Below are 14641 nucleotides of genomic sequence, written 5' to 3'. Positions count from 1 at the left end.
TTTTGAAGAACAGTTGACAGTATCATAAGGAATTTCTATATTAATTTGAAAAGTGGACATTCTGTGTTTGCTATAAGGCAAAAGGCAATGCAAAGCTTTCAGAGGATTACTTAAAGAACGCATTGACAGCACTGTGTATTGTCTTAAACAGCTTTTACCTTGATTTTTTACTACAGTGTCACAGATCTATAGTCAAGGTGTCTTTGCACATGATTTTTTCTGCAAGCAGTAACAGGAACTCAAAATTCTGTATAAAGCCATTGGTACAAACACGTGTTCCCTTGCACAAGCTCTGCTGAAGCTGGTCTGAAGCTCCCACCATCTCTTTCCTCAGCTAAGCATAAGAACAAATCTCTGAGAAGGCTGTGGCCAAAGGCTGAGAAGGTTCCTGTGGGCTTCTGTAAAGCAGCAAGATGAAAATCAAAAGGGAAAATGCAGAGCACCACATGAAGGCAGAAGCATACAAATTCAGGGAGTAAGAAGAAAAGGCCCCTTAGGCAGCAGTGGTAATTCACAGCTCAGTGTAAACAGTGTCATATCACAAAGAAAGCAAACGTCATACTGGGACACACATGCAGAAATACAGTCTGTAATATACATAAAACAATTCTTCTGTTCTATTCAGTACTGCCGGAAGGATCAGCTGAAGTACAGTGTCCCTTTAAGGTACCACAGTTCAAGAAAGAAGTGGTATAACTAGAAACTGTTCAGGCAAAAGCACTGAGAATGATCAAAGCTTTAAAAAAATAAGTTGCAGAAAAATGTTTCCACACCTACATACCTATGAAGCAAATAATAGCCATACAGCAACACTGTCAAGGATGAAAGGGATATGGCCACAAATGGGAATCAGCTGAAGGAAACACAAATAATTCTTTATCTGTACAAATTTCTCCTTTTTCTGGATATACCAAACAATATAACTCAGGACATTTAGCAAAAGAAAATCAAAACACAGAAGCCCCAGCACTAAAACTAACATATCCCTTCCATCCCATCTGTAGCCAGTTTCTTATTTTACCCTTTCTCAGGATGTGCATGTTTGCATTCCTAGCTCCCTCATTCATTCATTTAGAAAAGAATAACACCTTTCCTACTCTTTTCCAAATAAAATTTACTCCCCTTGTTTCCCAGTGATCCAAAGAAACAGTGGAGCCTCCTAATTTGGAAAAAAAATGCAAAACATAAACGTTATCATCTTTCTAAAAGGAACAAAACTTGTGCTATCATGCTGGAAAACTGGTAGTGAGCTGTCCTAGCAAATTTCCACCTTGACAGCCAGTTTCACCCTAATTTGGGGGGGAGGAGGGGAAATTTAAGTGTGTACAAAGCAGGCATTCAACAGACAGATCCCAAGCTGCCAGTCAGCATGCGTAGACTTCCAATATTGAAATAATCCTCCCACTCCAAGTGTATCCTGAAAACAAGGATCCCATACAGGGATCCTCAGAAAGCAGAGGAAAGAGCTATCTAATGTAGTCAGAACTAAAAAGTGAATTCTTGGACTGAATCTCCAGGTGTGTGCATCAATATCTATGTCTACCCAAGCAAGTGATTTACTTCATGCATCTGCTGTGACCTGGAAGTAAAACAAACACATGCAAAGCAACAGGGAGAGTTCTGTACTCCAAATACCAGGATCCAGGACAGTGACATTTCACTGGACTGGTAGACAGCTGGGCTCACAGCTGAGTGTCCCAATTTGGAGCAGACATCAGAGCAGAGCAGAGTTCTTACTGTGTGACTGATCCAATTTAGACCATGCACACTAAGGCAACTAGGATCACATGGCCAGAAAGCAAAGGAACATCTACTGAAAGAAAACCTGTTTTGAGATCTCTTTGACACCAGCCTCAATGGCTGAGCAGTGTTACATCTGCTCACCAGCAAAACACGGGTGTGCAGGGCAGAAAGTGATGTGGCTGCTGAACTGATCTGAGCACAGGGAAGGAGCCATTTGAGGAAGGCAGTGGTTAAAGGAGTCCCTTCAAAGGCACTACAGGAGGCAGAAAAACAGAAGTGTAGAGGAAGAATGAAGCTACATGAACAACTGATGGGATAGGAATTTTGGTCATAATATTATGTCAGTAAACCGTATTTTACCTGGAACTTCTTTATTTCTTGCTCTGGATGATGTTTTTTTTCCTCAAAGTTTTCATTACAAAAAGAAAATACCTAGTCATCTGGCTTTTGTTTTGACCCTACCCACGCACGGTATTCCAGACTGCACAGTCAGTTACAGCCTTAAACCTGGAGATAGGATGTAAGTGGGTGAGTCACATTAAAATTGTTCTCTTTATTTTCTGACTCACTGCAGTTTTGTATTTCAAAATTTGAAGTTGCTTTTGCACTGTCAGCCAGTTTAAATAACGTAGCAAATTCTTTAGCTGCAGTGTTCTCACTCATTCTCTACAGAAGCTTAGGCGATACTGAAGATCTACCCAGAGACTTTTGCTGACTTTTATTATTTATCACTGTGTCCAGATGACCTGAACAATGTCTTCATTTTAAATTCAATGATGCATTAATAATACATATGAAACATAAGACTTATGAAGATCTTGGCCTTAACATCTGACAGTAATAGGGATGTGAACAAATACTTACATACACACACATCAGTGTGTTCTCAGTTGTAATTTAAAGAGTTTGCTTTGTGGTGGAAATCTTGAAATGCCACCTTTGTCTTTTTTTACTCTATTTTTCGCAATTATATTAAGACACAAGGATCAAGACCAAGACTCCCAGCAATATCCAAAGGAAAGTGAAATGCAGCCCTGAGGAAGGGCATGAGAAGTGATTTCAGACTATTTTTATTAGCTAAAAAAAAAATTCTGTGACCACAGTTTACTGGTGAGAGGGCTCCTGTATAATTTTCTGGTTTCTAGTAACTAACAGAGCCTAAGTTGCTTCCCTAGGTTTTTGAGGTACATCCCTATGACACTTTGCCTTTCTTGGCAATGTCCTGCATAGCAGGTAGGTAACGAGAGAAGCATTTCGGTGACTCAGACCATGGGGTGATGCCTCCATAACCGACAGAGAGTCAGGCATGAAGCAATCTTCATACAGGAAAAATCTGAACCACTGATTCAGGGGTTGCTAATTGGGGATCTGAGACTCAGAGGGGCCTAACACTATCATTTTCTTCATTCTTGTGTTGTGGACTCATAATAATAGGTTAATTATGGTTTTAATTTTGGAAATAGAGATCATTGTTCTTCAACACACAGGCCAGACATAATGATTCTTTGTTGCAAGTCTGGCAGAACACAATGCTTCTTTTTTATAACAGCAACTGGACAATTTATTTGCATGCAGGAGGTAGTTTGTTCCACTGGATACCCTTTAGCCTTTACTTTTCCATTGTTCAGAAATAACACAGTATACTACAATTACAATTATACTACAAAAAGCCTTCAATTATTGGGTAAACAATCTAATCAAACAAGAGCATGGCTCATATATAGCTGCAATTACCTGTAAAGTTATGGATACTGGCAGACAACAGTATTGTCTTTCACTGCATCATGAGAAATGACATACCCTAATTTAAATATGCTCAGCTATCAGTGAGACTCCCATTGTTAAAGAATATTGTGGTAATTATTCTATTATGGCATTACTCCACCTTATTACTCACAGATGGACAGTGGAAAGATGAAAACTTTGGTGCCCCTTGAGTATGTTGTCTCTTTGCTGCCATCACACAGTGGGAATTTCTATGTATATCTCATATTTTAAAAAGTAACCAAGTGCAAGCTCATGGGATTCAATTCTTCAGCATCTGCCATCAGGACACAAAAGCCTTTGCAGCCTTGACCAGTGCAACAGCCTCTCTTTTGCTCACAGCTGCCCTTAAAACCTTTGGCTTCTACCAACACATGGATGCTTGGGCACAGGCAAGAGCAATCCCCAGCAAGAAAGAGCAGCTTCAAGTGCAGGAGTCAGTGACCTGCTGGAGCATAACTCATTGGCTAAATCAGCCTCTGTGCATGACCTCTCTGTTCCAGGGCTGAGGCAAAGGACCAAGTTTAAACTGAGATAACCATGCCCAAGTTTTACTGTTTAGGTGGAGGTGTGTGCACAGATTAGGTGTCTAATATCCTGTTTTTGTCAACAGTAAAATGGATGAATACAGCAGTGGAGGCTGGAGGGTAATGCAGTTGTCCAAAGGTAGGTGCCCAGGGCCATTTTACGTTTCCTATCAAGCCTTGCTGACTTCCAAACAGAACATCAAAAAGGGCATGTCTCCAGTAAGGCTTGTGTCCAAAACAGTGCATGGTTGCCACCTGCCTTCTGAATCACTTTGGGACAAACAGAGCTGATCCAGCAGCTCTTCTGACTGTACTGCCCAGGAGCTCAGTGCAGCTTCCTGAACATCTCGTGGATTGCTGTCCAAGATGCCCTGGGACAGCCTGCCTGGAGTTCAGTTACCACTGCAGACATGGGTATCCCAAAGGCTCTGTGTTAGATGTACCAGCTCCCAGTGGGTGTCTCAGAAACCCTACAGCATCTCAAGAGGCCCAAGACACATGTACATAGACACCTGAAGCCTACCTACATTTTCACAAATTTAAATGGGTGGTATATCTATAGACACTTAAATAGAGAGGCTGAAGTGTATTTAATACTCATATCGAATGTCTCAGTGTGACCTAGCTTTGACCTGTTCCTTTTGGTTTAAAAGTTTATACAAAGACAGTTACGGGCACTCAACTAAGAGCATCAGCTCTTAAGCTGTCATAACTGGACCATTTGTATACTCTAAACAAAGTTAACAATCTTCAATGAGTTTAAAATACGAGTCCTCCCTTCTTTGCCCTTTTCAGTCTACTATCACCCCAGGCACCTCTCCAATATGGGCTTTCTTTTTTTCCTGAGAGATCTTGACTGCTACTGCATTTTAGCTGGGTGATTAGTCAAAGAACGTTCCTTTATAAGTTCTTATTCTGTGTAAAGCTGCAGGTTTTCTCCCAGTCTTAGTTACAAGAGCTTTCTATCCCATTGTTGGAGGTAACGAAAAAACAGTGCCATAGAATCTGGGCTCCAAAAGAAGACTCAGCATCTCTTCAGCTAATCGAAGAGGAATGATGATAGATATTATGCACCTCACTGAAGAATAAAGCCTGATAATATCAGAGACTAGAACTATAGAATGAATATCCTGCCACTGCTAGCCTTTTCAGCAGAAACATCCAGCTTCTGCACTTACCCAGCAATCCCTAACTGTCCACCACACCTGTCCATATACCTTGAGTCCCAAATATTCCTCTGCAAATGTTGCAGAGCTTTCTACTTCTCCTGCAGAGTTCTGCAATTTATCAGTCCTGCTGCCATTTTACAGCAAACTAGAAACTGAGGTGGGAGTAATGAGGTGTAGTAAGCTAGATGGTGCAAATAATTGCTCCATCAACAAAATTAGTTGATGTCACGTCAAGCTGAACCAAAACCACCAGCACTAATTTACCTGAACCTACACAGAATATCTACTTTGCTGGGACTGAGCATCACAGAAATTTGCCACACAACATGAAGCACGATGTATCCTCAACTGTATATGTGAGGATGTATACAACTGCACACATTCACTAAAAAGCCATAGATACCTTTCACACCATGGAAATGCAAATGGAAGTACAGATTGATTCATCATCTCCTCTCAAACCAAGTGCACAAACATATACTGCCTCATCTTTGAAATCTATAGCCTTGAAGAGTCTTTAATATGAATCAGAATTAAGTTCATTCATTCATTCATTCATTCATATATATCTGGTCACCTTTTCTAGCCTTACTGCTCACTCTTTAAGCCATTACATTCTGCTTCGACTTTGTTTCACTATCCAGTTGTGCTGGAATCTTGGAAGAAATCATACAAATGAGTCTGTGGATGATATAACCAAGTGTCACTTCCTTGGAACTCAAGGAGTTAGTTATATGCTCTTACAACAGCAGTGAATTTAATCCAGGATCAGTGGAATAACATAGTTCCAGCATCCTGCTCAAAATGAGTAATGGGGGCAGCCTTGAGGCCCCAGGTAAATAGATGCCATAAATTCAGTCCTCATCCAAATCCAGGAGTTTATACGATTGGCAGATACAACCTACTCATCTTGCTGATCACATATTTGTGTACTTGAAAGGCTACACATTACTTATTGCTGATGTGACAGCTGAAAGTCTGCTAAACTCCATGGAATGGCACTGAGCTCTGCTGGCTGTGAGCGTGCCCCTGTGGCATTAGGCAATACACAGCTAAAGGCAGTGGTGCTCAGTGGTACCACAAAATGGAGACATAAAAAAGGGAGATTTTTCAGAGCTTGTTTCAAAGTTACTGGAAGTAGTGTAGCCATTTCCTTTACCTGAATTTTAAAAAGCCTAACACTAATTCCCTGGAGAGAAGACAGCAGTGAAAGAAGTGATCATCATACAATTGAATGACTTAAATGAAATCAGTGAAACTAATTCTAGACATAAGTTCTACCCAGCAAGAAAAACTGCCAGAATTAAGCCCAAAGTGACATCCTACCCAAAACCAGGAAGAGTGGTGAACTGAGACTCCTCATCTGTTTCCAATATGAACCCCTCATGGGCTTTTATCAGCACTGCTGGAAGCCAAGAAGCAAGAACATCTTACTCCATCGCTTTTCCCCCCAGCTTTCAATGCTCCACATAATTAGAACACTTCTAGAAATGCAGCTCATGTGAAGACTTCAAATGAAATAACAAAATGCCTGATCTATTTACCTTAACCCTTTAACAGAATACACACTCTTGAAAATTAATGATGCATTAATACATCAGAAGCTTTTCAGGATTATAAACCAGACCTAAACCACAAACTCCAAGCTAACATTACAGATGTACCAAGAGACCTAATTCACACAACAAGAAGCCCTGGAATAGCACTTTTAAATTCCAGTGAGACCAGTAATTATGCACTGGTGCACACAAAGGCTCAGGTGAGTCATCCCCAGGGTAGCCTCACGATGAACTAAAGAAATTAATTTAATCTTGAGATCCTATAACCAAACTAAAGAGAAGAAAAAAATGCGATGAAGAAAATCCACGCAGATATAAACTCAAGCATACATAATAGATAAAATAATTTATTGTATGCACAATAAATGGTAAGTAACTGCAGTTTGAATACAACTGCTTTCCCCAGAGCATTCTCTACTGGCACTTAGGAACCTGGAGAGGATTATGGCGTCAGCAGAATACTACCACTTTGTAGTTTCCATCTTCAAAGGACTGTATCTAATGAATCCTGATAAGATCCCTGTGAAACAGGTCAGTATTATAGTTCATTTCACAGCTAGTTAAAATGACCACTGATCTGGCAAATTTGCAATCCCAAAGGTACTGTGATCCTTTTGGGAACTTTCCTTTCCTGCCTTCCATTTTCCTTTGCCTGCTCTCTTCATTTGGGTCCAGAGAGGGAATATAGTATTGCTGCAGCTAATTTCTGTCATCCTATGAAACCCACAGAACTGATATGAACTCAATCAGAGCAACTAGGAGGATTAGAGCTAACCGAATGAGCAGGAAACAGCTGAAGTCAAGGGATTAAGCATACAGAAGGAAAGGGCATTGCACTCAAGGCTGCAGAAAATGCACCCCTTCTCTTTTGAGATTACAAGTCATTTATCTTCTCTTGGAGCACCTCTTCTTGATAAATGGTGCTATCAGGGCAGCCTGCTCATGCCATTCCTAAACCAGTCTGGCAGCAAATTAAACCAGGATGTAAATTTGTCACTCTCAGCCCCTCAGAGAAGATGTACAGAGGGGTTAATTGCACTGTGATGTTTTCAAACCACCCCCTTTTATAGGAGAAGGCATAAAACTTTCCGCATGTTCCCTGGGCCAACCCAAGCAGGTTGCAGGTAGCAGGCAGTTAAACACACACAGATATTCACTTGGACAGTCTATCCTGATGGATCTAATGAAACTACTTGCAAAATGTAAGGTTGTGAGTAAGTACTGGCTGGGGGCTATGTGGGTAATCACAATTATTTAATTTTGACTGTATTATTTATTTTGCAAGCTATGCTGAATGTCCCTTTATCAGCTTATGGATGCTCAATTTGTTAATTAAACTCTAAGATATAACAGGCAGTACAGCATTACTGACTAATGCATGCATCAAACCTCAATGAACTGCTGTCAGCTCAAAGTTTCATGCCACGAAGATATTTCTGTGCTATGCTGTCATACTGTCTCAGAACACTTTATTAGACAGATGCAAAAGCAAGTGATAGTGTTTCTTCCATCTGCAACATCAATTTTGGATTAACTGTCTCACTCTGTGTGGCTCTTAGAGGTGACAGTCATCGAAACTGCAATTAGAATAATTATTTAAGCACAGGTTGAAATTAATTTCCTTCTAAGATTTTACCATAACAACTCCATCTTCTTTTTCTTCTTTATGCAGAAAAGTCTGGTGAAGCTATAGAAAGAGACTCTCTCCTCATTTGCTGCCTTGGTGCAGTGCTGGGGGATTACCCACCACACAGCAAGGCTCTGTTCCTCACTCCCTTCCCTCCTGAGGAACCTGCCACACACTAGGGAGAAAACCAAGGAGAGCAAAGGCCCAGCAGGGTCAGGCTGTACAGAACAGGGCCCTGCACTCTGAGTCCCTTCTCCACAACATTTCCTGCTGCTGTGGAAACTGGTGACACCGTGAGAAACGGTTATGGAAGCTTCAGATGATACAGCCCATCATAATGGGTCTCTCACCCAGAAAGCCACAGAGTCTAAGCATATGAGAGACAAAGGGAATGCAAAAAGCACAAACCAACAAACAGCAAAGTAGCCCCTGAAAACTGGACACTTTTTTTTTCCAAAAAGCACTAAGAAATTTTGAGGTCCCATGGAACAGGAGAAATAAGATTAAACCATGGAATCGTGTCTATAAATTTTGCTTATGACACCCTTTTCACACAAGTAAAGCCTAGGGGACATAGTCATCCAAGGAAGTTTTTATAAACTTATAATTTGCAAACTACAGTGTCATGGACTACTATAGCAACTACATGGAAATAGCTCCATTTGAGTTGCTGAACTGTTAATCCAAATGAAACAGCATAAAATGTTGTCAGTTCTTTTATAAAATAATAGCAAGCATCTTATACTAGCATATTTTAAAATATATATATAGTTGCTATAGGAGGTGCTGTTTTGATTATGTCAATGTAGCATTCAAAACTACTACCTGACAAAATAAAAAGATGCCCTCTAGTGGAAAAGTACGTCCTTGCATGGAAACTACATGGTAGTTCATATTGTTATAACTGGAATTACAAACCTAAACTTCCATTGGTTCTGTCTCCATAAGAACTTTTACACCTACTGAGCATTCACCAGCAGGTAGCTCAGAGGGTCTGATCCACGCTGTTTGAAGACTTTGCTAACTTTCCAATAAAGTCTGGGCGTTTTCAAGCATTTTAATACAGAGTTCCCCATTTCGAAAATGTAATCCTGAGTTCGAGGCCTACGTACTGTGCAGTTTCCCAGAAAACATGAGCACAGAACCACTCAGTAAGTTTTGCCACTGCCTGCAATAGGACCAGGGGTTTGGTACAACAAGTAGCAGTTTTAGGTGTCAGGAACAACTTTGCAGGCATTCCTACTGTAAGCCAGGAGTCTGGTCAGTGCAACAGCTGGATCAGGAGAGACAGCAGGACCTATAGTCTATCAAATATTTTTTATAAGAACTCAGCTTCCCCACAGTTACCAGATACCATCTAGTGATACAAAAGGAAATTGCAATTTCTCATTAACTATTTTTTAAAATGAAAGATGAAGATGACAACATATTTTTTTATAGTTTGCTTTTCTTTCACTAAAAATAAATATAGTATGAGTGCACTACCTCCTCCCTGTGATTAACAGCCTTTCCGTATATCAAGAATCTTGTGACTCTAGCTAGTTTTCAAGATTTCATTTCTGAAGATGTATGATTACAAAAGAATTTCAGCTTCTATGAAGTTAAAGTAAAGCCTGCCTTATAGCTAGAGACCAACATTTTATGTGTAGTTGTAAGTTACTGTTAAGTCCTACAGATGGAAAGCTTGGGGCCAAATTTAAAAGAAACCCAAAATCTAACCTTGTAATTTTTGTAATCATCATGATTTTGAAGATCCCAAAATATTTTTTTTAATGAGGTTAGTTGCACCCCTGGTTGATGGGGAAGATGTCAAATAGAAAGAGATTCTAGTGATGATGAGACTAAGGCACAAGATTTGCTTTGGGGAAAAGAAGGCTTTAATCCTGCAAACTCTCTGCCTGGAAAACTAAAAGATTTAAACATACTGTATTGTAATGCAATAGCTGTTTTGTGGTGGGATTTTTCTGCTTGTCTGCATCACCATATGGATGACTTCAAATCCACAGCAACATATACTGTGATATGATTTTGACAGCTGGGATAATGGAAAAAGTCAATGTTTACTTATTGGCAGAAGAAAATGTTACCTTGCCTGCCAACTGGGCCAATAAAATAAATTTGTTTTGTATGCTGTGTGGAATTTTTTAATGCCACTAAATGAAAACAAAAGAATCAGGATCTCTCCTCGGGAGCTCACAGACAGAATGGGTACAGATACAGCAAAAGTAACAGATTGAGAGAACTGAGAAAAAGAACTCTCCCTGAGCTCCTCTTCTCCCACTCCTCCTCCTCAGCAGCATTCAGCTTCCTGTTTTTAAAGCAAAATGGGATTGTTCTCATGACTAACCAACACAATCCTTCCAAAGCTGTTAAATAACAGCATTTTTTGGCAGAAGTTACTACATATCTAGATTATGTAAGCAAAATACAGATATTCCATGAGGTACAGTAGTTGCATTTCCATACACCAATTTGGCCTTTAAATGACACTTTGTTCTGAATCTACAAATAGAGACTGGAAATCAGTTTAGCTACAGTGCAGCAGAACTGCAAATGCAGATTGCTGAAACAGACATAAACTTCAGCAGTTTCTAGATGGTCAAAATGAAGAAACACTTGCAAACCCAAAGGGGCTTCAGACTTCCATCAATCAACTTACATTTCATACACCATTGGCACAACTGCAATTGCACTTCAAGAGAGTTCAAGCGAATGTCATTTTGTCTCACTGACACCATCTTAAAACACCTTCAGCACAAGGGATAAGCTTGTATCTTGGACTGTAAAAAACTATAAATATCATTTGTAAAAAATAATCCTGGAAAATTTGTGTATCTTAGTCTTTGATGACTGTAAGACATTTATTACTTCAATGAAAATGGCACTGCAACATGGGGATCTCCTGCTTTAGGACAGCTTAGAGGAAAAGGAATTCAGGGCTTGATAAGCAACAGGGGATTCATGAAAAGAATGTGCCACTCAAGCAAAATCAAGATTTGTCTTTAGTACATTTACACATTGTAACTCAATTCTCAGCCCCTCTCTGGCTCCCTGCATGGAAGAGACAAGTGCAGTGCACTGCCAACTTTACACCATCTCTGGTCTTTACATGTGGAATGGGCATGATACCACACATCATCCACTCCTTTGCTGATAGTTTACCTTGCAGCAGCTCTGAGGTTCTCCACACCAACTTCTCAAATTGCTTCAATATAAACTGACTCAAAACCACAGCAGAAGGAAACTGCTTTTCTCCCCTCTCACCTCAGCTGCACCAAGTGCAGCAGGGATTGAGCTCTTGATGAATATAAGACATTGGCACATCTGCAAAGGTTTGCATAGTATCCACAGATTTGAAGAAGCAGAAAAAAATGCTTTATAAATAGAAACACTGACATATGGATTAATAGTTCTCCACCATCACAGCATCAGCAAAATATTAATGGTGGGACTATAGACTCTTAGCAGAGGAAGTGGTGTCTTTTAAGACTTAGTCTGACAAATCTTTACTTTTCAAACCACTATATTAATTAATAATTTGGTTGTGATCAAAAGACAAATTTCACAGTGATGACACTGTAGACAACAATAAAAATACACAAGGAGAAACATAGCAGACAACAGAAATGTAAAGCAAATAGATGTAGAAAAGAAACAATTGAGGTGGCTTCAGTTATAACAGACAGGTACAAAGTAACAGCCCTAAAGAAAGCCATCAGTGGAATGGATAGGTTGTGTCCATGCCAAAAACAGAAACACAAAAAAAGATGTTTAAACAATATCCGTTCTGACTGAAATAAGAGCTGGTAATAAGGATTGATAACCATGTAGGGAACATTTCAGAAGGTATATTATTAGAACTGGTCCCCTTATTGCAATCCATTCAACTAGATACCTACATGATCCTTATTCCCTTAGTCTAGTAAGGTGCAATGCATTTAATTCTTTGTTACTATCTTTGGCACTGTCTGATATTCCTTTGATTGCCATGCTTGCTCCATAACTCATGGAGTGTAAAATAAAATCTCTCATTCACAAGCACATTTTCTCAGTCCATCTGCAGCTGCAGTGAAACTTACAAGCCTATCCATACACCGCCACAGACTTCTTTTTTACTAAGTACAGTCTTCCAAGGTGTTGCCTTTCTTACAAAGCTGCATGAAGTCAGAGTAGCTTTGCTTGAACTCTTTAGATCCCTTAAGAGCACAAGCCTGCTTTCTTTTTTTAGGTCAGATTCTAACAGAAACCGACAGGAACTTGGCCTCAATAGCTTCCACAGGATCAAGGTCTGGTTCAGAAAAGGATTAAGGCTATTGTTGCTGAGTACACACTGCCAGTAAGAGACCTTTCCTTTACCCTAACCTCTATTCTTTGACTCAGCCTCACACAGAATTATCTAAATAGAACATAGATTACCATGTAAAAGCTTGTCTTTGGATGCAAACATGACACATTTATTAAAACCAGTGCTAATTTTGGGTTGGCTTTTCTAGACTTTTAGAAAATAATAAGCGATTTAACCAAATGCATTTCTTTTAGTATTCCTGATTACACTTCGAATTTAGTATTTTTAGAGCTTTCATCTCTTATGTTTTCTGAAGCTTGTGATTTCCAGGGGTTTAAAAATCAAAAAGAGCAGCCAGACAGTAGCTGTAGTTCTAACAAGCCCTTGGCTAGACATTTTGCACTTTAGTCATGTTGAAATATTCATTTTTCCATTTAGGTGCAATGAGTACCTGGACACACAGCCCCTCTCTTCCCATCTAAATGAATACCATTCCAGCCTAAATGATGTGTGGAATATTGTTTCCCATCCTAGTTTATTAAAAAATAAATACAGCAGGCTTCTCAATTGACAACAGCAGTTGGCAAAGGTCTCCTCCCTGCACCTCATCTACGGGAGCAGCTCAGCTTTGGGACAGTCTGACCCCCTGCAGTTACATCTGGGTCTTGCCGAGGTCCATCTCTGCCTGTGGGTGACCACCAAAGCAGCCAAACCTCCTCAGCCACGCAAACGCGGCCGGGCAATGCCCATTAGCATGAGGCACAGGCCTGACTGTCAAGCCACCTAAATTTTCAGGCAAAAAATGAGCTGCAGTTTCCCTGAGCTGCAGAATGTGCTCCTGGAAAGGCCAACAACTGTTCGTGCCTCCTGCTGAATCCACTGTCTGGTCTCACTGCGGGGAACAAGGGCAACTGCAACCTGCCTTCACATTTATCAAGCATGACAGAGCTGTGATAATTCATCTCCCCCCGCACTGCCACCAGGCACTTGAAGAATGAATCCCAAGGAAGCATGCCTGTCTACTTTTTCTGGTCAGAAAGCTCCAGGGAATACATACACTGAGGCTCCCACCACTTCCAGACCTTTCATTCCTGGTACATTTGGCTTGTATTGCAAGGTTTTCGTAGTGGCGGGGGCTTCGGGAGGGGGCTACAGTGAGAAGCTCCCAGAAGGCTGCCCTGTGTCTGACATAGCCAATGCCAGACAGCTCCAAGATGGACCCACTGCTGGCCAAGGCTCAGCCTGTCAGTGACAGTGGTAGTGCCTCTGGGATAAAGATTTAAGAAGGGGGAAATGTCTGCACAACAACAACTTCAGCTGAAGAGTGGAATGTGAGTAAGTGAGAGCAACTCTGCAGACACCAAGGTCAGCAAAGAAGGAGGAAGAGGTGCTCCATGCACCAGAGCAGAGATTCCCCTGCAGGCCCTGGTGCAGACCATGGTGAGGCAGCTGTGCCCCTGCAGCCCATGGAGGTCCATGGGCGAGCAGAGATCCACCTGCAGCCCCTGGAGGACCCACGGCAGAGCAGGTGGGTGCCCATAGGAGGCCCTGCCCCTGTGGGAAGCCTGCGCTGGAACGGGCTCCTGGCAGGATCTGTGGATCTGTGAAGAGAGGAGCCCACACCAGAGCAGGTTTGCTGGCAGGACTTGTGACCCCGTGGGGGACACCCGCAGGGTGTTCCTGAAGGACTGCGGCCCAAAACTCAGAAGTGGAAAGCCAAAAATCAACCCGGAAAAAAGGGAAGGCAAGGATGGTGTTTTAATATTTGGGTTTATTTGTCATGATCCTACTCTGATTTGATTGGTACTAAATTAATTTGCCCACGTCAAGATTCTTTTGCCCATGACGGCAATCGGTGAGTGATCTCGTCCTGTCCTGATGTCGACCCACGAGCCTTTCGTTATACTCCCCCTCCCCTGCCAAGCTGCGGAGGGCAGTGCCAGGGCGCCTTTAGAGGGCACCTGGAG

Source organism: Corvus cornix, chromosome 3 (genome assembly GCF_000738735.6).
Source record: "Corvus cornix cornix isolate S_Up_H32 chromosome 3, ASM73873v5, whole genome shotgun sequence".
NCBI lineage: Eukaryota > Metazoa > Chordata > Aves > Passeriformes > Corvidae > Corvus > Corvus cornix.
The sequence above is the reverse complement of the archived record's forward strand: the minus strand, read 5'-3'. Positions refer to the sequence as shown.